Source organism: Protopterus annectens, chromosome 7.part1, assembly GCF_019279795.1.
Source record: "Protopterus annectens isolate FY-2018-M chromosome 7.part1, PAN1.0, whole genome shotgun sequence".
Lineage (NCBI taxonomy): Eukaryota > Metazoa > Chordata > Ceratodontiformes > Protopteridae > Protopterus > Protopterus annectens.
Window position 1 is genome coordinate 211,237,269 of NC_056740.1, and position 26,481 is coordinate 211,263,749.

The window sequence follows — 26,481 nt, forward strand, 5'->3', positions numbered from 1 at the left end:
TTGGACATTTATGGATAGACTGCAAAAATGAAAAGAAGAGTAATGAAAAAGAAAAAGAGAGGGAAGAAAATGAACAAAGAGAAGAAATTTTAGTAGTAGTAGAACAGAATAAAATTAGATGAAAGAAAAAATAATACAGAGGGCATAGAAGAAGGTTCTGAATTAAGTAAAGAAGACAATAACTTGGAAGGCAGTAAAAGAAAAAAAAAGAATTCTATTGGTGAAAGGGTATGTGATGATAGGAGGTACTGTCAGACATGCTAGGAGAAGTAGGGCAGTGGATGTATGACTTGTGCTTTATATGTCATTTGTCTATCAAATGCTTATGCTGAAAATGTATTTGTGAGATTTACCTGTGTTAAAATGTATCAACAGTGCACCTACTGGAATGAAGAGAAATATACATGTATTAGGGTAACTGAATTAAATGTATGTGTTTTAATAGAGGACACTGTCACAGTAAAGGTTAAACAGTTGGCTTAATTTTACAAAAAATAAGGAAAATATAAGTAAGGGAAATGTAAATGAGCTGCTAAACCATTAAAAGGGGTCTACTTTATTCCCGCGAAAGTCGAATCACTCAAATACAATTCACGTGACACATAACAAGCGAAACGCGAGTACGTCAAACGCACTAAACCGCGAAAGTGGAAATATCGAATTTGCATAGTTGGCCCATCTGCGGAATAGCTCTGTAAAGGTAAGTGTGCGATAGTTACAGACCTTAGGGTTAGGGTGCGGGTTAAGATAAGTGCATAGATAGGCAATGTATGTAAGGTTTAGTGTAGGGTTTTGTTAAGTGTATGTGTGTGGAATATTTAGTTTGTTTGGGTATAGCTCAGTATAGTAAGTGTGCAGTAGTTACGGACCTTAGGGTTAGGGAGGGGTTAAGGATAGTGCCTAGGTAGTTGTGTATGTAGGGTTTAGTGTAGGGTTAGAAGCAGGGTTTTGGTGCTTTATTTTAGGGTTAGAAGTAGGGTTTTGGTTAGTGTGTGTATGTGTTGTTTTTTACTGTGTTTCGGTAGGTAGTATGTTGTGGGTGGTGGGGTTGGCCAAATATGAGAGATTGAGATATTGAATTTCACGGTGTAGTGCATTCGATGTATTCACTTTTTGTTTGTTATGGTTCGCGCGAGTTGTATTTGAGCAATTCAGCTTTCGTGGGAATAAAGTAGACCCCATTAAAAGGCACCCCACAATGCTGAATGGGACCACAGACGGTAGGTCTGGGAGAAGCCATTATCTCTTAGCTTTTGTAAAGAAGGGCTGAAGTGTTGCAAATGTTTCTGGCTCCTAGGCACTGCCATAAAAGCTCTAAATGTGTATTGTAGTAGTCTGTTAAGGTCCTGTCTCAAACTTTAAAAGGAGATATTGTGGGAACCTAGAGTTAGTTGACTAGATGAGGTCATTCTGCAAGTCATCTTGGATATTATATTTTACAGGGTGGAATCTCAGAGTATTGAGTATTCTGTTTGGAAGCCTACCTAGAAAGACCCTCACCCACAGCATTTTGCCTTGTAGTAGTAAAAAACTTAACTAAGAAACAGTAACATTCTCTTATATTTAAGTCAGGAATATAGTAAAGGTTAGTTCAGAGAGTGTTTTTCTTTATTTGTATGAGTATGTCCATCAATGATATTTTCAATATTTTCTGTGATTTGTACTCTGTGGTTTAATGTGAATCTACATTCAGGAGTTTCATACTCTTTTATTATTTATTATTAAATACATTTAAAACTTTTATTGTGGCTGATCCTTGTAGAAAGTATCTTACCTTTAAGAGTACTTATACTTATATGGTGACATTGTATGGGCCACACCAGAAGGCCTAGCCATCTTGGTCAGCTACTATCATTTGTATTAGTATTAATATTGCACTGTATAATTGGATACCCTTTGTAAGAGCTTTATAGCAACTGATTGGCAGCAGTGAATCTATCTTATAGTCTGAGCAAAGCTGGTAGAGTGGGTAAGCTGTGCCCGCATTTCCCAGGTGTGTGTGTGTGTGTGTGTGTGTGTGTGTGTGTGTGTGTGTGTGTGTGTGTGTGTGTGTGTGTGTGTGTGTGTGTGTGTGTGTGTGTGTGTGTGTGTGTGTGTGTGTTAAAATTAAATCTTAAAGAGTGCATGTGTCAGCTACTTGGGCAGGAACACAAAGCACTGGGTTCACAGAGAGGGTGCCGGTGGACTAGGCTTGGACACTCGGCTGAGGACATAACCCTACAGCTGTACTAGTAGAGGGTTTTATGGGGATCTGGAGGGGGACAGCTATAGAGACATCCAAACACTGGGCTGAGTGTGTTCCCTGTGTGCTCTTAAGGGAAAGTGCATTTGATGCAGGGAGGTCTGCATTTAGAATACTGAGTGTATCCATCTGTATTCCAAGAGCACACCCCTCTCCAGTGTCAGTGGTGAGGATTCAGGCTCCTTGATTACTGTCTGAGCATGGGGATGTGACATATTGGTGGCCATCACATGGTAAATGACAGAAAAATAAAATTTAAAGGGATAAGTAAAAAAAGAAAGGAAATGGATGAAAAAGAATATATACAGCTAATGACTGGGGATGGGGGTTGGTATAATGATTAAAGTGTTTGACTCATAGACACAGGAAAAGATTACAGTGTTTGATTTTTACCTTTGGGAGGGAAATTGGCTACTGTTAGAATGGCCTACTATGAAAGCTCTCCTAACATTTAGCTATGAACATATGAAACCATGAATATAAGGAAAACGGAACATTTTAGAATGCTTTCAGTGTGAATAGTATTAAGAATATAGTAAGAAGAATAGGGATTTTGGAGTGGCACAATACATGTGATGAAGACGTAATTATATTATATGACATAAGATTTTTAACAAATCCAGAAAGATTACAAACATAGAAATTATGGGGAGGAAAGATAATCTGGAATTTGAGAAATGAGATACATTCTGGAATAGACATATTCTGTAGAAATACTGTAAAGATATTAGATGTAACTTTAGCGAAAATGGGAAGATTAACCATTGTATATTTAAAACAGAAAGAACAAGTCTATAGAATTATAACAATAAATGCTTATACCAGATATAACTAAAGGGGTAGCTTCTTTCATCATATTTTAGACTGTGGGCAGGATTCACGAAGCCTCCGTGTAAGAGTTACAAGGCTTACATGGATGCTGCAGTTAAACGGTGTGACGTCAGCATGTCATGCATATGCATGAGGGCATGCTGAATCACACCTAAGGCTTACACGGTCCGTGGAAGACAGTAGGGGGCATGTCCATAGGCCGAGCCCTGCAAACTGACACGCCCTCAGAAGAGTAAAAATGCCAAAAGTAAACCCCCACGACAGAGTCCATGCAAATGTGAATAAACACAACACAACACATGCCCCCACAGACTATGAGCATAAAATATATAAATGAACATGTTATACTTTTTTTTAATTGTAAAGATGTTTGCCCATGAGTGCGCACATTTGCACAAGTGTGCCCGTAGCTTAGCCACAGTTAGCAGTAAGTGTATAATATAATATAAGAACTAACTATGCAAAGTAAGCCAAAAAGCAATAGCGTAGCGGTAGAGACATTGGCTGAAGAGCAGGCAGTCATGGTTCGAGACCCCACAACATAAATTTTTATTTTTAGTGAAATAAGCACTAAACAAGTCCCTGACATATATGTACACATATAAAATTATATTTTATGTAAAATGTAATGAAATGGGCCATTTATTTTGAAGAAATGTGATATAACAAAATAATAAAAGATGCCAGATGTGCCTATAGCTGAGCTACAGTCTAACAAGTTGAGTGCATCTGCCCGTAGGTGAGCAGTGGTTTAACAGGTGTAGAATGAGTGCCCGTAGGTGAGCAGTGGTTTAACAGGTGTAGAATGAGTGCCCATAGGTGAGCAGTGGTTTAACACGCTGAAACTGTGTGCCCCTAGCTGAGCTGAGCGTAATATGCGTGCTGACAGCCAAATGAAGCATAAACCAGCATAACCCGTTTGCGCGGAGCCGCACGCAGTGCCAACAAGCTAACCGACGGGCAACGTTGAGCAAGCTGTAACAAAACTGCCTTTACACAGACACACCTCCTAGCCTGTGTAGACAGTCATAAAATATAAAAAGCAGTGGCCAGGTTCAAACCCAGGATACCATGCACCATAGTCAAGGTACTGAACCACTAAGCCATGACAGCTGTACTTAGAAATGCAGTAATAGCAAATATATAGGAATGAATAGAAAGAGGAGCATGACAAAGCAGGTTTTGTGAAGCTGATACAATTCCAAAATGGCCAATCACAGATAAGTGCGGGAAAAACGGCATATATAAGCCCCATAGGCGGGAATACACAGCATAACTGATTGTAGAACTAACTTGCAGCCAGAATGTCAGGAGTAGGTGAGGGTAGTTGCTTTTGAGCACAGAGGTGGGGCATTGAGGAGTCCAAATATATGGTTTGGCTCCTTGTCCACAATCATGAGGCCCAACTCATGCAGGGCCAGGTCCTGTGGGGAGCATATAGGGCTGAGGCATGGGACCGGTTGGCTCATGATCTTACCAGTGCCACAGGGATTTCAAGGACTGGTGTGCAGGTCTGTCACCACCATGCGGACCTGAAGAGAAGGAAGCAGGACCAAATGAACTTTTGGATCCAGGAGGCCCGGCAAATGCCCAACGCCCCACTACTGAGTAAGTTACATGTAATTATGTATGTAAGAAATTAACCTAGCTGATATTATGGAGATGTGTATTCCAATACTACTTTATTTATATTACAGCTGCAGGTGTCTGTTCTGCGAACCGCAGAGCCTATGGCGATAGGCTGGTGCGGTTGCGCCACCAGGCAGGTCAGTAATCCTCTTCCTGTAACTGTAAATAAATATAAAAGTATGACAGTTAGCAAAAGAGTGCAGTGTAGTCACTAAGTAATAAAATGTGCAAGTAACAGTGTAAGAGTGTTTGCAAGTATTGCTTGATTACAAAAGTGTGTTGCAGTCTGTAATCCAAACAGAAAAATGAAAATGTCTGAAATAAAGTCTGAAATAAAGATGTCCCACCTGTAATATAATAGTACACAACCTGCAGCAGGCTGAAAAGTACAGCTGCAGAAGATGAGCAAAACACATGTGTGAAATATATCCCTGTTGAAATACTGAAACATGACAGAATTGAGACTGTTGGAAAGGATTGTAATAACTACAGGTAAAACATGTCAATAAAGCCTAGAAGTAAGTACCATCCTGAATTGTAAAAATAAAACAAGTGAGAGTATGAGAAAGAGCTATGAATCCACCAATAAAGTAGTAATAACTCCTGAATAAAGTATACTGCAGTCAGTACAGAATGAAATGAATGTGACAAGCAGAACCAAACTGCGAAATGTGTTCAAAATGTTCCTGCAGCTGGAATGTGTATCCCAAAATCTGCATATGTTGCTCTCAGTCTGCAATATGCAGATAGTATGATTGTCTGAAATACCAAACATCCACAGTTGTCTATAGCTATATAAAGCAAATGTAGCTGGATGATGTAGCTGAACAGAGCCAGATATGAACGTGTATGAATAAAAATGAAAATGTATATTGATGTAGCAGTAACATTCCTATCACCAACTTGAAGTAGTTATCACATAGGAAACTGTAGGTAGAACTGTAGTGTGTATATATCTGCAGCTATTAGAAATGTACAGCATATGCATTGGTATTTGAAGGTGTTAATTATATTTTCTGCACCCTACCCTATAACCACATATAATCCATTCCACATGAAATTGGTATGTGCAATCATAATTAACACCCCTGGACATTTGTCCTGTTGGGTCATACATATTTGCATGTACGTTGATGCATCTGCCCTGTTCATACATCCAAACCTGATGGCCTGTTGCCATCAATCAACTCTGCATGTTGTTGGACTGTGTATTGCTGTTCAAATTATGCATGTGTTATGCTCGCTGTTCAATGGTGTGAATATCTGGGTGTTTGGTTAATGGGAATACTAATGCATGCTGTTACAACTAATTGTGAATGGTATTGCATGTTACTAACCCAAACTGTCATGACATAATGCAAAACATAGGATGACAGGGAAGGCGGGTTCCAGCGGACCCACCTCTCCCACCTCAGCTGGCGAGTGCACCTGGCAGTAGTGCCCAGTCTGGACCCTCCTCCGGTGGCCCTGTGCCACCTGTGGGTGGAAGCACTGCAGGGGATGGGGCTCATCCACCCTCTGCAAGTGTGGCCGGAGGAGAACCACCACTCACCCTCCATAGCGTCCGGACTGTGGTGCGTAGGGAGATCCAGGAAGCTGTTCTTGGGCCCCTACACCAGCTTGAGGCACAGGTGGCACAACTAATGGGCATGCCTGCTGCCCGGCCTACACAGCCCCCAGCACAGCCCCGTCCTGGGCAGTGAAGGCACAGTGGCAACTGCCCATGGGTGGGGATATCAGTTACACTGTTGCCATCTGTGGGCTCATGGGCTCTGGATATCCAAACATCCATCCCCGTCAATTGTGTAACCCCCCCACACTTGTCATACACTGCCCCTGTATGCGTCTTGTTTGTCTTGTCTGTTGACCTACCCAACCTACCTCCCCAGCTATACCGACTTCTTTTACCTGACATACCACTCTCACCTGGAAAAAAAGGGCACTCTGTACCCACAAAAATTACGCCCCATACATAGCTGCCCATTTCGCACACATGTCTGCTGGACATGGAAACTGTCAATTACAATTGGCTGTACAACAAGTATTATTGTTGTCCTTACACCTCTCTCAGGGGTGGAAGTTTTCAAATGTCACACCAAATTACAAACATATGCACAGCTGTTGCTGATGAAGAAATGGGCAGCTATGGTCCTTACCTACATCCCTCCTGCAAAACCCAAGCTTGTTTCCCTACTGTCTTACCCTCTTTGTGACCCCTTTTTCACCACTTTCCTGTCTCCCCATTTTCCTTTCTTTCAAAGAAAATAGCTGGTGTCAAGAGTAAGCACTTTTAAGCGGTTGTAAGCGGGTGCGTGAGCTGAACGCCAGTGCGCATGCGGAGCTCCGCAAACCAGCGCTAACCTGGTTACAACTGCTTAAAAGTGCCTTAGTCACTCTGAATGACAGGTCCTGTAGTCTGCTCAAAAGCAAAAATAAAATCCCACTGTCAGTCCCGAACCCAGGACCTTGGAAACAGTAGTCTGCATGACTTACCACTAAGCCATGACTGTTATATAAGAACATTGTGCTACAATAAATATATCATGTAATAGTAGGAATGAATGTAAAGGGAATATAGGATGTGTAGTACACAAAGCATGTCATGTATATTTACTGTCAAATCTAGTGGATTTCTATAATAGTAGTGTGTTAACAGAAACAGCCATGCTAGTTGATAGCTAGTAGGTAATAATGTCACTGTAGCACCTTGCAAGCCACACACATACTCACAGCAGGATAATCACTGCCCATACCCCACAACCTCTTACAGGAACACATCCGGACCAAGTAATAAAATATGTGGAGCAAAGGGCCAAAAACAGGGACATATTCCAAATAATGTTACAACAAACTTAGACAGTTCAGAGAGTAACAGGTTCTGCATTTTGTTGGATGTTTGGAAGGGTATGAAGTCTGAAACTTAAATGTTTGTCACTATATTCTGACTTGAGCCCAGAGTGATTTGCCAGAAAGAGCTGTGCATGAGATATTGACCATATTATGAGGCAGAAATGTGGACAACATGGAAATATCTGTACACTTGAGAGGTCTGTCACTGCCATATTTGAATAGTTAAGAGCCTAGACATAGCAACAGTGACTGAGTTACAGGGATGCCCCACAGACTCCATGTGAAATGTACAAACAGTAGGCAGAAGGGTGTTACAACACATGCAATGGTAACTATGAAGTCCTGAAAGTATGCACCACTTGCACAGCAGAAATAGTGTAGTAATACATATGCTCATGCTATCCCACAGTCACAACTGCAGAATACCAGACAATTTAATGGGTGTACCCCACCAATATGTACTATTCCATGAGGCAGATAACAGATACACCTGAGAGTCTCTGGGGCCTGCTCAGCAGCATACTCAAATACCCTAATATATGTCAAGGCCCACACCATGGCCAGACCACACTGCATGCAGTAACACCCTAGCAGATATAGCAAGCATTCCAAGGTGTGAATGTACATGGAAAATAGGAAAGCCACAGCAGCACACTACAGTCAAGACACCTAGCAGGCATACAAGTAGTGACTGTAAAGGGCAAATATTGAAGCCATAGCAACAAAGTGCAAGAGCCACTGCTATACACAAGTTACACCACATGTCCCACAGGAAAGCACACACACACACACACACATTAACAGTAGTAGTAGTCTTAGGTGTCAGTGTACATACACACTTAGTACAGGAAACTGGAGAAATGAATGGAGAAATGTTAATCTACAACACAGCCTGAAATATGAGAGAGATACTAACCTTTACACTCACAGAACAGTGTCCACAGCATACCAGCATGGTCCCTGCCCTTAAAATCTGAAAGGGCTACGCCCATCTCACATACCTTTTTATAGCACTGTCCTGAAATCACAGTGAGAACTGCAATCATTACAACTGGCTGCATGCAATTAGCAAATGCTGGCTAACAATTGGTGCAGAGGCTATCACATGGACATATGCAGATACCTACAAAAGCATGCTGTACTCCCAGTCCACACATGCAATACTTTCATTGCACCCTGTGGAGGTAGGGAGAGACAGAGAGAGAGAGAGAGAGAGAGCAGAGAAAAAAAATTAAACATACACAAACAAAACTCATCAGCAACAACCACCTGAAAGCTGACAACTGGCAAGTGGAGCAGCAGGACACAAAACCAGATGGCAACACAAGCAGCTGTGACAAACACAGGTAATGTAAAGTAATACTATAAAAGTCTACATACTGTGAACCCTCCATATGTGTCATTGGTCTGTATCCATATGTATATGAAGATGTGCAAAGGGCAGGGGACATACAGCAACTATCAGTGAAGGCTGTACATACATTTGTATGTGAGAGCATCTATGTCCACATATCAATGTAGGTTGAAAGTAGGTTGTAGTGCAATGTACAAAGTAGGTTTCACAGTTATGTATGTTTAGCAGTATGTTAGTGTGTGTATACAGTTTTGTAAACAAACATGTTGATATACCTATCTATCATATGGATACGTATGTATGTCAATATATGTATGTATGTGTATATATATATATATATATATATATATATATATATATATATATATATAATATGCATATATGTATACATACATAGGGAGAGATGCAGGAATATATAGACAGATGTAGATAGATAGAATATGTACAAACATATATATGTAATGCACACATAAAGATACAGATATATATAGATACATATACATAGACAGACAGATCTGACTATCTACAGGTATGACTGTATATGACGATCTCACACTCCCCCTGTCCCACCCCTCTGTGACTCTCACCCCTTCTCTGTCACACACCCCCCCTCCATATCTGTAGCAATATATGTACATCAATATATATATATATATGTATATGTATAAGACATATATATATATATATATATATATATATATATATATATATATATATATATATATATACACATATATATATCTATATATATATATATATATATATATATATATATAGAGAGAGAGAGAGAGAGAGATGTATATATATTCTGAGTGAGGCACATGTCTACAGATGTATTGCAACAGGTGCCTGGTGACAAAGGCATGGAGTGAACACCAGTGTCAAAACTGGAGTACCATACCCCATTTCAAATCACCTACACCAATAACCACCAGATATGTGATTGGCTGCCCACCACTGCATGTGTCAGGGGTGAACAGGGTCATAAATATGTACAATAGTCCCCCCAATGATATTCACAGTGGCACACTATTCCTGGAATACCTGCACATGGTATGTGTCAGCAGACATGGTGTGTCAGCTACGGTCATGTAGGTCAGTGTACCCCTCCACACCACATAATGGCTGCCATGGTATGTACCTCACATGACAGCTATAGATATGGAGAAGGACACAGTGACATGTACAACACTGTAACAATGCACTCAAACACATTACCAATGCACAGTGACTGACAACACCACAGAGTACACACATACTACCCACATAGAGGTTACCGCTCCTGGAATTACATACTTAAGTCACACCCATGACAGATGTCCAACAACCATAGTAACACCTCACACCATCCACAACCTAAATGACTGCTATGTGTCATCCATGACACTGCAATAGAGAGCACATGGTGGAGGTACAGGTTCCTACCCACAGATAAGACATACCCTGCAATAAACCACACAGTGTTAAGAAGCAAGACTCCCCATGAGTACATGTCACACATACCCCTGCTGAATGTTAGTCAGATAGGTAATATACCATATGAGTCACCCTGTGTAACTGTTTGACAGCAGCAGGTACCATCACATCACATGTGTCACAATGGTCAGGGTAGCAGAACAGTATGCTGCTGTAGTCCCAGGGGCAATAGCATATTGTATAGTATTGTATTGTAATGTATTGTATTGTGTTGTATTGTATTGGTATGTAGAGGTGCCTCCTTCGTGGAGTGGAACCACTGCTGCTGTGCGCCAGTGTACAGATACATATCCAGTAGTCAGGCTTGTGTTACATAGCACTTCTATATGTGTGTTTAGCTCCTCTTGGAGTTCATGTAGCATGCAACCGGGGATACCATCAGGTCCCTTTCATGTTGTGTATTCTGCTTTCCTGAGGGCGGCTCTCACCTGGACATCTGTGATGACAGGGAGGTTACAGTCAGCTAGGATAACTATGTCTTATTTTGGGGGAGAGGGAGGGGGGAAACCTGCACTGAACCTGTCTGCCACAATGTTGTCAATATCTGTGGGTTCAGTGAATTATTTGTTGTTGTGTACTAACTATGAGCATAGTGGAGGGTTTCTGACCAGGTTGCTAACATAACTGAAGAAGGCCTTGTAGTTATCTGTAGTGTCCCTGTTGATTTCCCTCTCAAAGTTGCCCATGGATGTTTGTATGAGAGAAAATAGCTTCTTACTAGTGCTGATCAGACATGCCTTCCCTTTATGGAATTATGCTCTGTCTTGCAGTAGCTTCCATCTTTTGTAATACAATCTGTCTATGGCTGGAGTCCACCAGACAGGATGCTGTCCCTTTGTGGAGAGTGTCTTGTTCTTATATGGGATTGCATGATCCATGCATTCTTGGAGATGTCGGTAGAAATCATTTGTGAAGGGGTCAGCATTGTGGGTTGTGTCTTCCACTGGCCCAGTGGGCTGAAAGGATACCATGTCACTGTTACAAAGTGTAAAGTTTGCATTTGCAATGTTATTCACTATAGTCATTTGTGCTGGTGGTGGAGGTGGGATATGTATATCCAGGGCATTTAGTTTGTGGTCAGCTCACAAGTAGTTGATGATGTACCCCATACAGTACCTAGATACAAACCCCCAGAGTGAGGAGGTGCTTTGGACCTGAATCAGTGTTCTGACTGCTGGGGTTTGGTAGTATGTCGTATGGAGTGTGCCAGGTACTGTTGTACAGTTGCTGGCTGAGCACTGATACCTGGCCATTTACATGTGTATCCACCAATAGACAGACAGATGCTATATATGTGAGATATGTTGTATCACAACAGTTGAGTAGCATGTGTAGTATGTGTGCCAAATTCTGCTGACATATATTGCTGATATGTTATTTCCTTTTTCAGGACCATGGCTCACCCGCACAATCCAGCTTACTCTGTAGCTGAGGATGAGGAGATACACCACAGCTTGGTGCGGGAAACCCGCACCAGCCAGAATCAGCAGGAGAGGGCTGCACTGTGGCAAGACCTGGTCCGTCGGGTAAATGACATAGGCACGCATAATAGTACATATGAGCAGGTACGACATCACTGCAGTGATTTAATCAGAAATGTCCATCAGCGTGCATCGGATATCCACAGGCAACAGGTTGCCACAGGTGGTGGGGTGGCTACACATCCCCCACTCACCAGACTGGAGGGACTACTCATATGTGTAGTGGCTCCAGCCTGCCAACAACAACAACAGCAGCAGACATGCATTATGATGGAGGCTGGAGCCATGCAGCAGCAAGACTACAAGTGTACAGGTAATATGCCATATGTATAGTTGATTGTTGTGTACACTGGTAGTTAATGCATGTGTGAGGTGTGTCCTTGGTTTGTAGCTGTCATCATAGTATTTAATGTGCAAGTGTGATATTCTCAATATCAACAGCTGACCTGTGAAAGGCGATTGTTGTACTACTGACCTGTATCATACTCAGTAACAATGGCACAGTTGTGCCCACTGACATTAGTTTCCTCACTTCTGCAGGTCCCTCCAGTGTAACAGCAATGCAGCCTATCCATGCTGGTGAGTGTGTATTAACAATACCTTTAATAGTCTTGATAGTAATAGTAATATTAGGCTCACTGAGTAGTGCTCTGTGTACGCATGCAGGTGTGTCTGTGTCTGTGTGTTGATATCTCGCATACTGAGTAGTGTACAACTGTGTGCAACTGTGTGCAACTGTGTGCATGTGTGCATGTGTGCACCTGTGCATGTGGGCATGTGTGCACCTGTGCACGTGTGCAGGTGTGCATGTGTGCATGTGTGCACCTGTGCATGTGTGCATGTGTGGACCTGTGCATGTGTGGATGTGTGCATCACTGGTAATATTGTGTAGACATTGTAAACTGTGTTTCCTGTTTCCCTCCCACAGGTTCTGGTGCTGCTCTGGTGTCATGCAGCAGGGAACCTGAATCAGGTGCCGTGGGTACTGATAATGATGACATCTGTGTAATGGCACAGGAAGGTATGCCAGGGTCCATCATTGGTCAGCCAATTGACAGTACACAGCTGTCAACCCCATCAATGCGCACAGTTATCCTTAAAAGAGAAAAAGTCAAAGTGAAACAGCAAAAAAAGCACCAGCAGAAATTCAACGTTGAACAGGCCTCAAGACACCCAACAGTCAAAAAATGAATAAATCCACAAAACCAGAGTTCTTGTAGAAAATCTCTTTGTCAAAATGGTCCAGTGAATGAATAATCCCAGGTACAGTCCTAGAGTCGAGAAAATCCTCTTTATTAGAGCACAAAAGTGAGTAAAAACAAGCGCTTTCGCCTGGCAATCCCAGGCTTTTTCAAGATGAATTAGTTGTGTGGCAGTGTAGTTTATATATTCTAGCTAGTAAACCACTTAGTAATCAACAATCACTTAATTGAATAATTAAATAATCATACTGACATTACAAAATGAGTCTCTCTTAAAGTGCATCAATGCATTCTGTGCTGTATTGTCAAACATGCTAAGTTACAGAAAAAATATGAAGTTAAAATCCAATAAATATAAAAATCTGCTAAACATATTAAAAGCTAAAACTTTTAGTGAGACTGCAATGTTGTTAAAATTAAACAAAGCTTTCATAAAACGACCATTGTTGCCATTGTGCAACAATGCTGTCAACCTAGCTAAAAAATACTAAGAAACTACAAAATGCAAGCGTGTCATAACGTTGTAGCGATTAGAGAATATAGTCAATATAAAATTAACTACTTATAATGTCAACATTTAAAAGTCTAAAACAACTCTAGAAACTGTTATTGACGAGTTTTAGCTTTTAAGAGAGACTCATTTTGTAATGTCAGTATGATTATTTAATTATTCAATTAAGTGATTGTTGATTACTAAGTGGTTTACTAGCTAGAATATATAAACTACACTGCCACACAACTAATTCATCTTGAAAAAGCCTGGGATTGCCAGGCGAAAGCGCTTGTTTTTACTCACTTTTGTGCTCTAATAAAGAGGATTTTCTCGACTCTAGGACTGTACCTGGGATTATTCATTCACTGGACCATTTTGACAAAGAGATTTTCGCACAGTTATCCTGCCAATACACCCTTTGTCACCAATGTCCCTAGGTGATGGACAGCATACAGTGGGCATTGACCAGGGTAATGTGGTATCTGTGGCACATGCGTCCCCACACAGCAGCCATGGGCATGGCCCTGAGATGGTACCACACAGACAGATGTCCAGGGGTTCTCATGGGAGCATCTGTGGGCATACTGCCCCTGTCAGACGTGCCCACAGAGGTCTTACAACCTCAGCTATGTTTTGGGCTGTCATGCAGGCACAGTCATGTATGGAACGGCACACCAGACAGGGTCTGAGGGAGCTGACAGCATGTCGCACAGCCATGACTGACAGTATGTGTGACATTGTGGCTGCCATCCGTAAGTTCACCGATGTCATAGACAGACATTGTGGGGACATATTAGACCGGTTCCACAACTACATGTCCATGAGCCAGGGCGATGGCGGATGGTTGAGGTGTTGACGTGGGCATATGCCAGCAACAGTAACAGCTGGCAGTCGTTGCGGACGACAACAGGGCCGTGGCCGCCCCCATAGTGCCAGCAGCAGCCCCAGCAATGCTGGGTCTGTGCTGTCATCAGACCGCCCCAGGAGACCACGTGCACGTGGCTCTGGCCAGGCCTGACAGGGATCTGTGTCCAGTCAATGAACACCTGCTTCTGATGACAGTACCCAGTCTGGGTTGGTACCGGATACAGTCTGTAGCACCCCTGCAAGGCACAGGTACCGTGTCCGTGGCCAGAGACACTGATCTGTATGACCTGGCAGGTACAGTCTGTGGCTGTCCACAAACACCAGTATATGGCAGCCATGAGGTGGAACTGTGTACATCCATAAACACATGCGAATTGACAACACCTAGGGCTACCGCATACATGCACACACTGCAGTAACATTGCCCCACCTTGTACTGCTGTCCCTCATCAACAGACATACACATACATGTCAATTGGTGGTATCGGTGGCTGACTCAGGCATATCAAGTTCACACCCTGTGCATATGATGAAACTGTGCCACCTCCTGCAATCTGTAACATCAGTGCAGGTACAGGTTAACATGTTGCTGATGCACAGGGTGACTACATAGACGTGTAGTAATAGTATCATGTTGTTAACAGTACTGTGTGCTGATATAATTGTGGGTATATCCCAGCATGCCTGATGCAGTAAGGGTATGATTGTCATGTACTGTTGTCTACACCCATGGTAAGTACCATAGTGTATCATCTGCACATGTTGGCATACTGGTGGTAAGGATGTCAACAGAAGGCTACATACATAGTTAGCACAGGGGATAAGGTAATGAAAGTATTGATACGCAATGATGGACAAGTAAACTGCAAGTGGCATGTTGCCCACACTGGACTCCGCAATGCGGATGTTTGAGGATGTTGATATGTGTGCAGTACTACACGACTGGTACAGGACACACAGGAGCACCCTAACACTGCAAGCTCACATCTCATACCATGCTAGACAGCCCCAACACACAAAACTAACTGTCACAGGAGGGACGGTCCCCATACATGTCAGGGATACTGTGGTGGCAGGCCAGGTAGCATACATCCTACTAAGTATGGAACCACTGAGTGAAGGCTCAGTGTCTGTTATTGGACATGTGTATTACTGCAGGTATGAGCACATGGGTTTCCATCCAGTTATTGTACATCCTGACGGTACATGGTCTGTACACTTGTGTGCGCTGAGACTGGACCCTAGCCATCTGACCTGTGTATTTCCATGTACATGTGCATAGTGCCTGCATATTTGCAGTGTTACCTACTGGAAGTGGTACAGCTTGTTTGTTGTACAATGGACTACATGCAGCCCTGCTTACTGTAGCTTTGTTTGCATGCATGTTTTCTTGCAGTTACCCTGGAACACTGATCCCACCTGCAATGCAGAGTTACAGGGCTTCTGTGGACTCCTAGTGACATCTGCATAGCTTACTATATGTATGTCCATGTCTCACTTGACAGAACGTCACTGTTTGTCCTGTTCACATGTACGTTGCCTGTGACACATTGCATATGACTTACCTGGCATTTGTCCACGTGAGCAGTCATATATGCCAGTGCTAACTAATCACAGGCACTACACCCTCACATACTCACCTTCTGTTGAACCACCTGCTTTGCTAGGGACGGCTTGCACCTGTCACCCCTGGGCTGGATATTGGCAAAGGCTCTTGCTACCCCCATAGTGCCTTTGTTAGGCAAGGCTCAAAAGACAAACCCACATCCATAGGTATCACAAGGGATAAGAAACTAAGAGTAATGCTACTCAATGCCAGAAGTCTAAACCTCAAGATGCGCGCACTCGAAATTCTCCTTAGCATGGAGAACATCGATATCTGTGCAGTAACAGATACCTGGTTCAGGGCTACTGAGAGCACTCCAGCATTACCAGGTTATACCTCATACCATGCTTTTCAGCCCCAAAAATTGGACCGAACCACAAAAGGAGGGAGAGTATCGATATTCATCAAAGATACCTACACCTCCAGGTTGGTGGCAAAGCACGAAGCATCAGAGACTATCCATGTGCAACTAACAGTGGGTAAAACTGCCTTCCAGGTTATAGCCTGCTACAGACTACCCTCCCAAACCCAGGAACCGCACTCGGCCTTCCTGAGAACAGTGGAAAATATGAAGGTCTCTCCAAACACCATTATATTGGGTGACTTCAACTACCCAAACATAAGACTGGGAGCATTACTCTAGCTCCAACACCCTAGCCCAAAGATTCCTAGAATTTATGAACTCAAATGCTATGGAACAACTTGTTACCACTCCCATAAGAGGGGAAAACATACCGGACCTGATCATCACCAACATGGGGACTCTATGCTCCAGACCAGAAGTGTATCCCTCACTGGTAAGATCAGACCATAAACTAATCTCACTGGATATTCACATTCCGACCCCACCCCCTGCCCAGAAAAAGTACAGTTTTGTACCTACCATAAATGTAGATGTCCGAACAGGATAGCATCTGCAGTCCTAACAAATGGGTTGTCCTGTCGTCAGGCAGCCCTTCGGTCGGCCGGATTCCAAAGTCTGGGTCTGGCCTCGGCTGGTGTCGCACTTCACCCGACATCATCTCTGCTGGTCTTCGGGTATAAAGGCATCAGCCGACGCCATTTTCCTCAGTGTTTCTTGCCCCAGATGCCAGTTGCCCTCTTGGAAAGCTAAATTTTGGGTAAATGCCAATGTTTCCAAAAAAAATAGAAGGCAAACACAAAAAATAAGCATGTATGTACATATATACAAACAAATACACCATAAGAGATCCCCCCCCAGCTAGCTATTAGGAGGGTAATTACCCTAGGAGTACCACAGAGGGGAAGGAGGGTGGGTAATCCTGACTGCAGATGCTATCCTGTTCGGACATCTACATTTATGGTAGGTACAAAACTGTACTATGTCCTTCAAGGATGCATCTGCAGTCCTAACAAATGGGTAGAATACCATAGCCAAACTAGGGGAGGAGGAAGAAGAATTATGGTGTAGTTAGGATCCCTTGCAAAACAGCAGTGGCAAACCCTGCTCGGAATCTAGAGTATAGAGGTAAGTTATAATGCTTGGCAAATGTATGCACGGAGGTCCAAGTAGCCGCCTCAATAATGTCCTTGGTAGCCACTCGTAAGAAAGCTGTGGTAGTGGCTGTAGCCCTTGTAGAATGAGGCCTTATGTTCTGTGGAATTTGCTTTCCATGGTAGGAGTAACAGAATCTTATGCAATTTCCTATCCACTTGGAGATTGTCTGTTTGGAAATTGCTTTTCCTTCCCTTCCTGTTGCATAAGCTACTAGAAGCTGGTCAGTTTTTCTATTGCCCTTGGTTCTGTCCAGGTAGTAGCGCAACTGTCTATGCACATCCAAGGTATGCAGCAGTCTTTCCCCCCTGTTCTGCGGATTGGGAAAGAAGGTAGGTAGGTGGATTGCCTGGTTTAGAGACACTCTGGATACCACCTTAGGCATAAATGTAGGATTAGTTCTCATGGACACTCTATCTTGATGGAAGATTAGGAAGGGTTGTACTGCCATTAAGGCCTGTAGTTCCGAAACCCTTCTTGCTGAAGTAATTGCCAGTAGGAAAGCAGTTTTCCAGGATAGGTGTTGAAGATCTGCTGTTGCTGCTGGTTCGAATGGAGGGAGTGTCAATTTTTCTAGCACAAAGTTCAAGTCCCATGCTGGTAATGGTGGTTTCCTAGGAGGTTTTACATTCTTGATTCCTCTGAGGAACTGCCTGAGTAGAGGATGTGAGAAGACAGGGGGATCGAAGCTGTATTCTGCAGAAATAGCTGATGCATGTATCTTGATGGAGGAATAGGACAGGCCTGTATGGAGAAGCTCTGCCAAATACTCCAATATCTATCTTTGACACATCTTTTCCTCTTTCAGTACTCCAAATGACAAACCTTTTCCATTTTCCTGCATAGTTCCTTCTTGTTGAAGGTCTGCGGGCCTCAAGGATAATGTCTTTAACCCTTTGGGATAAATCTGGATTAGTTGCTCTTATGTAATGTTCCAGGCAGTCAGTTGCAGAGTTTTCAGGTTTGGATGCATGATGTTGTAGTCGCTCTGAGTTAACATCAAAGGAATCAGGGGTAGTGTCCACGTTCCCCGAGACATGCTCCTCAGCAATGGATACCAATGTTGTCTTGGCCAATTTGCAGCTATCAGAATTATCCTTGGACGTTCCTCTTTGATTTTCAGTAGTACCTTGTGCATCAAAGGAAGAGGTGGAAATGCATATGCTGTCAGGTCTTTCCAACTGAAGGATAGAGAGTCCACCTTCCAAGCAAGTGGGTGGTATGTCCTTGTGCAGAATTTCTTGAGCTGGTGATTGAGTGGGGATGCGAATAGGTCTATTTGTGGCATTCCCCATTTTTTTATGATGAATGTGTTTAAAGCGGACAGGTCGAGAATAGGTCTCCAACTTTTCTCTTTTCTTGGTACTAGGAAGAGTCTGGAATAAAATCCTTTGCCCTGTTCTGTAGGTGGTACCCTTTCCACAGCTCTCATCTTTGTTAATTGAGCTATCTGTTTTAGAGCTTCTGTTTTTTGATTTGGTGGTAGGTTTGGCATTCCTCTTTTTACTGGTAAGGTGTGGAAATGAAACCTGTAGCCTTGGTCTATAGTTTGCAAAATCCACTTGTCTCTTGTGATATAGTGCCAATTTTTTGAAAATAAGACTAACTTTCCACCTAAGGGTGCTGCTATTTGTTCCCTGGTAGGCGGTGTCAGAGCCAAGTCACTGTGATTGTCCTGTTGCAGTGGCAGTGGTTGTGTCTGTGCCTCGTTGGTTATTGCCTTGCCACTGGCGTCCTCTGTAGGCACCTCCTCTGGATTGATTTCTGCCTCTGGAACGTCTATTCCTGCCTCTCTGAGATTTAGAGGAGTCTGGAAAGGACCAATTTTTGGAAGGCCAGTTCCTGCTAAACCTTGGGGCTGAACCTGTAAGAAATCTTTAACTGTTTGTACAGATTTTGCCTTCTCTTCCATTTTCTCATTACTTGCTGGGCAGGAAAACCAAATAGACTAACCTTATCCATAGGAGCATCTAATAGCTTTGCTTTAACATGATCCGCAAGACCTGTTCTTTCAACCATGCATGCCTTCTTATAACTGTGCCAGTCATGGCTGATCTAAATGAAGCCTCCAGTGCATCATAGCCACATTTTAAAGAATGGTTACTAACCTGCTGAATGTTATTCACCATTTCTAAAACATATTTCTTATCTAAGGACTCATCAGAGGACAGTTTCTTAGTTAACTGATCAAGCATAAACTCTTGGTATTGGATCATATGAAACTGACAGTTCAAAGCTCTAGCTGAGAGAGTAGCAGAGGTGTATACTTTCTTACCCCATCTCTAAGCACCTGGATTCCCTTTCAGAAGGTGACGGTTTTTCGCTGAGGTCGAAGCTACTCCCTTAGCGCCCTGGGAGATAGTCTCAGGATCTGCAAGGGGAGCCTTGTATAAGTGGTGATGAGTGTCCGGTACCCTGTAAAACCTATCGGGCTTGGCAGGGGCTGGAGGTAAAGTATCAGGAGCAGTGCAAACATCATTAAATGCATCATCCACAACAGGAAGAACTGGAGGTATAGCTAAGGGCCTATGTTGTAAGTGTAGAAAGGTCCTAAGCCTTTTTCTTGAATCTGAGAAATCTTGTCCCTGCCATTGGAAATGCTCTCTCATGGCATGTAAGGTTTCCCAAAGGAAAATTCCTCTGGTGGAGAGGCAGAAGGTATAGATTCTTCAGCATCGGAATCTTCATAAGTAGAAAAAGGAGCCTCTGGATGGTCTGTATTGTCTGAATCATCAGAAGAGTCATCTGAGGACACTGGCTCAGGGGGCTCTGCTCTAGGTCTCTTTCTGGAGGTTGAGAGGCCCTGTCTGGGTGAGATTGGGATCCCTTATTAAAGAGATGAGATCCTCTGCCAGAGTAAGCATTTGGGAACTGGAACTGGGCCTGTGAGGGGGCTTAACAGGCACAGAGTTAGCAGTTTTGGCTGCTTTAGCCCTGGCAAAGACCTTTATAGACATGGCTGCAGGAGGCCTAGCAGCACCACGTGCTGGGGTAGAGACATCCAAAGGGATGGTGTCCGATAATTCTAGAGAAACCACATTAGTAGGCAAAACTTCAGAGGCTGATTCAACTAGGGTAGCAGGAGCCTCGGTAGTAGTCATGGATTCGGCTGAAGATTGACCCGTTTGCTCGGTTTCGGGCGAAACCGAGACACTCGGTTTGCTTAACCGTGGTTTCGGCGAAACCGGACCGCGAGTGTCGGTCTTTTCTTTGCGTCTCTTAACAATTTGAGAAGTCGGAGGATCCGACGGCATAATGTACGCAAAATCTGAGCCGAAAAACTGTTCAGCAAACTCCGACCGATGCCTAAGCGTTCGTCGGTTGAAAGAAGCACAGGCTAAACAGGCTGCTATGTCGTGGTCTGGGCCTAAACAAGGTAAGCAGTAAGAGTGTAAATCTTTATGAGGTATTTGTTTCCCACAATTTAAACAGTTATTCACTTTTTCTGACATCGGCTGAGGCAAGAAAGAGTCCCCAACGGGGTACTTAGCTTTTAGAAGTCTTCAAGTAGTATTCGGTAGTAGTAATCTCTGGATCTGACCGACCGCACTTGCGAACAGCTTCTGCTTGGTGCCACGCGCAAGAAAGACTGAGGAAAATGGCGTCGGCTGATGCCTTTATACCCGAAGACCAGCAGAGATGACGTCGGGTGAAGTGCGACACCAGCCGAGGCCAGACCCAGACTTTGGAATCCGGCCAACCGAAGGGCTGCCTGACGACAGGACAACCCATTTGTTAGGACTGCAGATGCATCCTTGAAGGACATCCACAGTGAAAAACTTCTCTAAAGCAAATTCACACTCCTCAAAACCGAGGTGGAAACCTTCAAAGCCCCCGGGCCTATGGAAAATACGGCCCAGACCGCAGATTCCTCTATAAATGCATTCTATGGACACCTTCAGGAATGCATGGATCATGAGATCCCAAATAAAACCAAGACCCAATCCTCCAAAGGCAGACGTCCTGTCTGGTGGACTCCAGCCATAAACAAACTATACAATGGAAGGAGGAAGCTACTAAATGATAGAGCAAAATCCCAAAAAGGGAAGGCATCACTGATCAGTATTAGCAAAAAACTACGGACACTCATAAAATTGTCTAAGGCCAGCTTCGAGAGAAAAATTGCACAGGACACTAAGGATAATCACAAGGCTTTCTTTAGTTATGTTAGGAACCTGGGTGGTAATTCCCAGATATGCTCAGAGGTAGTCCAAAATGTCAAAAGAAACACCGAACCCACAGACATTGCCAACATCCTAGCTGACAGGTTCAGCGCAAACTTCTCCCCCCCTCCACACCGAAAGGGCAAATATCTATCCCAGCAGAGTGCTGCCCCCCTGACATCTCAGATGCTCAGGTAAGAGCCGCCCTCTCCAAAGCAAAAAACATAGCATCAATGGGACCAGACAGTGTTCCAGGCTGTGTCCTACATGAACTCCAAGAAGAGCTACACCCAAACATAAAACTACTGTTCAATCTCAGCCTTACTACAGGATATATGCCCAAAGAGTGGCATACAGCAACAGTGGTCCCTCTCCATAAAGGTGGTGCCTCAACGGGATCCTGGAAACTATCGCCCCATAAGCCTGACTAGCTTGGTCTGCAAAGCTATGGAAAGGATCATCATGGACCTCATAAATAAAGATATTGGGGACCTACAGACACTGGATCCTACCCAGTTTGGCTTTGTTAGTGGGCAGATCCTGCCTCTTAAACCTGGTTGATTTCTTTGAAACAGTCACCAAGGCCATTGATGAGGGGAAGGTGGTCCACACAGCCTACCTGGACCTCGCAAAAGCCTTCGATACAATACCCCACTCGGGCATTCTAGAGAAGCTCACCAGCTTAAATATAAACCCCTATGTCACTAGATGGATTGCACACTGACTCAAGGACATAACCCACATGGTTAGAATTGCTGGAGTCATGTCAGACTCCAAACCAGTTACAAGTGGTGTCCCACAAGGCTCAGTCCTGGGACCTCTCTTGTTCAGTATATATTTCTCGGAGGTACAGGCCAACACGGAAGGACTGTGGCTGACCAAATTCACAGATGACTGCAAACTGGCCGGCATAATCGACTCTCCAGCCGACACAAGCATCGTCCAAAAGGGCCTCATAGAAACAGACAACTTGTGCCAGAGCCATGGCCTCAAGCTGAATGCCAAAAAAGTGTATAGTCATCCCCTTTGGCAAAAACAAAGTGCCCACAAATTACCACATAGGTGGTAATCCATTAAGTACAGAAGAAGTAATTATGGACCTGGGGACCCAAGTTGATAGCAATCACTCATTTGACAACCACGTGGCCAAAGTGGTTAGAAAAACATTTTATATAGCCTACCTCATCATGAAGGGATTCACATCTAGATCAGGGGAGGACATTGTGCCTCTTTACTCATCCCTCATCAGGCCCATAATTGAGTACAATGCCCCTGTTGGGATGTACCTTACCAGACACCTGCAGCAACTGGAAAGACCCCAAAAGTACCTCACCAAGAGGATCAAAGGGCTCAAACAGATGCATATGCTGCCCAGTTAAAGAAACTCCAGCTCTACTCAGTGGCATACGGCCTGTTCAGACGCGATCTGTGCCTGACGTATAAAGCCAAATTAATGGGCATGCTGCACCTCAGAATATCCAAATCCCATCGAGCTACGCACTCGAGAGACTTGAACCTCAGCACTGAAATAAATAGGACATGCTGGAGGGACAGATTCATAACCCAGAGGCTCCCTTCACTCTGGAATAAAATCCCAGTCCAGGTTAGGCACAGTCCCTCATTGACTCTCTTCAAGAGGAATCTTGATGAGTGGATGGGAGATCGTAGGTTTACCCCGGGTATCACTTCTGTGTCACTGTTAGACAGAGGCACAGTATACTAACCTCAAAAAAGGGCATAGCAAAATAAATTTAAAATGGGTGGCAAAAGCCAAACACATTCTGGCTAGGTTTATAAATGCCCTAGGGCAGATAGCCTAGTATGAACCTATGAACCTATGAACCTATGTACCTTGTTCCCCATTGGCCCTATGTGCTGTTAATCACCATGGCAATCACAATACTATGGTAGCATGTACAAAGGTCACTTGTCAGCCACCTCTATGGTGCAGTTGTGGACTATGTGGGTCATGTGGCAATGTCAGAGCTGCCACATATACACAGTCAACCCTCTCTCCTACACATGGATGTACAACACATGTATGAGATGCAACCACATAGCCAAACTGGGGACTAAGCACACTGAACCCAGTACTGGCATAACCTGTCAGGTGGCATGAAATACTACAGTGACTACAATACCAGTCTGATGTAGACCTACACTGACAGCAATACAAACACGTGAACACACTGGGCCATTTTTGGAGCCTAAGAATAGCATCCTGCCTGAGCGGCAGACACCTCTGCAGCTGGCACACAGGCATACGTTATGCCAGAACACAGCACGTGCAACACATAGCACACAAATCCTGTGTGCCAAACAGTCACAGCCTGTATGGCTAGACAACACACCTGCTACAGTTGTGTTAGGTACCTTTATTGTCCAGTACAGTGAGGTCACGCTCACCAGGCTGGACAAGGTGAAGGTCACAGTGATATGCCCATGGGGCACTATGGTCCACCACATAACACAAGCATACAGGTCAGTCAGAGGCATGGACACATATGACTCAGTCATTGTCCATGCCACTATGGCTGACCTGTGATGTACCTCCCTGGACTACATGATAGGGAACATGGAAGGGCTCTCTGAGCATGTGGCACAGGCTGGTATGACCCTGACCTTGGTTGGCATCATACCCTCACCAGGAATGCTGATGTATTACTGAATGCTGATGAATTACTGTAGCTACAACACCCTAGCTGAAAGGTTCCTAGCATGTAGTCACTGCATTGCTATGGAACAACTTGTTACCACTCCCACAACAGGTGAAAACATGCAACACCTGTTCATCAACAACATGTAGACTATATGCCCCAGACCAGATGTGTATCCCTCGCTGCTAGGATGATACCATATACATCTCACACTGTATATACACATACCACATGCAGCACCTGTACAGAAGACCACAGTCATAATGTTATCCAGTGCAAATACCATGTATTCACATGTGGCAGGCATCAGACATGGGAACTATTGAAGGTCACAGGTACATATGTGTATTTGGCACACATATACATCATCTGTGTCCATTGCCATTACTGGTTTAATCGATGTCATGCATTATTGTGAACAACAACCCACACACATGGGCATTCTGTGTGACAAAAACACACGTGGCATGTGTGGAATTCAAAGCCATAACTAACTGTGCTATGACAGTAGTGAGAGATGCAGTAGCAGAGCGTGCTATTTGCATTACTGGGAGATTTGCCCTCTTCCGCTGTACGTGCTGACATAATCTCTGTGTAGAGATTGGAATATGCAGCAGCTGGTGTGTTGTACTGGTTAGCAAAAGGGTTAGTTCTCTCACACATGTAATTGCACACACCCTACTTCCCCCCCACACACACTTGCCATTTGCAGGATTCAAACCCCTATCTAACTATGTTATGACACTCAAGACGGACGCATTAGCGGAGCGCGCTATTCACATTACTGGGATGTTTCCCTTCTAATGCTGTACTTATAGGGTGCTGACATCATCAGTGTTTAGAAAGGAGAATGTGCATCCTGTAGTGTGTTCTCCTAGTTGCCAAAACGGACATTTCTTTCATCCAGAATTGCACACACACTAACCCCCCCTCCACACACACTGAGCATTTGCAGGATTCAAACCCCTATCTAACTATGTTATGACACTCGAGACGGACGCATTAGCAGAGCGCGCTATTCACATTATTGGGATTTTTTCCCTTCTCCTGCTGTACTTATAGGGTGCTGACATCATCAGTGTTTAGAAAGGGGAATGTGCATCCTGTAGTGTGTTTTCCCAGTTGCCAAAAGGGACATTTCCCTCACACAGACTTGCACACATACCAACCCTGCTCACCCACACACACACTGAGCATTTACAGGATTCAAACCCCTACCTAACTATATTATGACACTTGAGGGAGACGCATTAGCAGAGCGCACTATCCAAATTACTGGGCATCTGTTCTGCACCTGCAGTATTTATAGGGTGCTGACATCATTATTTCTACAGAGGTATGTACATCTAGTACTACCTGTCAGGTGGGGGATAGCATATATATGCATTTGCAGCCACCTACTTCAGGGTCAGATATGCACATCGCACTGGCAGGTTATGTTCTATACCATGCTTCATGACCACAAGACCTGTAACACACAACACAACCAGTCCAGGCCACCCCTCCCACATCCAGGACACACACTTTGCTTCCCTGGGAACAGTGCCAAGATATGCAGGTGTTCACATACACCATTCCAGTTGTTAATGTCAGGTACAGGCATATTGTGTGTGGGAACTACTCAGGCCTCTACAACATTACCCTACAGTCACTACAATTTGTGAGTCCATGTGCTATGGCAGAACCACTCACCACAGCCACAAGGGGGAATACATATTGCACCTTACCATCTGCAACATGGGTACTCACTGTTCCACACCAGAGGTAGACCACCATTGTTGATATCTGACCATACCCACCTTTCCCTGGACATCCATATCCCATCCCCACCCCCAGGCAAGGTTGTCACTGCAAACAAAGTGTATTTATCAAAAGCAGACTTTACACTTGTGAAGACTGGGGTGGAAGACTTCAAATGACCCATGCTGGGGGAGTATATAGGCCACTCTGCATAATCCTTGACAATTGCATTCTATGAGCATGTGGAAGGTTTGCATTGATCATGCTATCCCAAATATACCCATGACTGCTCCACAACAGGACACCTGTCAGGTGTACACCAGCCATATATGAGCTGTCCAACAGACAGAGTGAGCTAATACATTGCAGAGCAG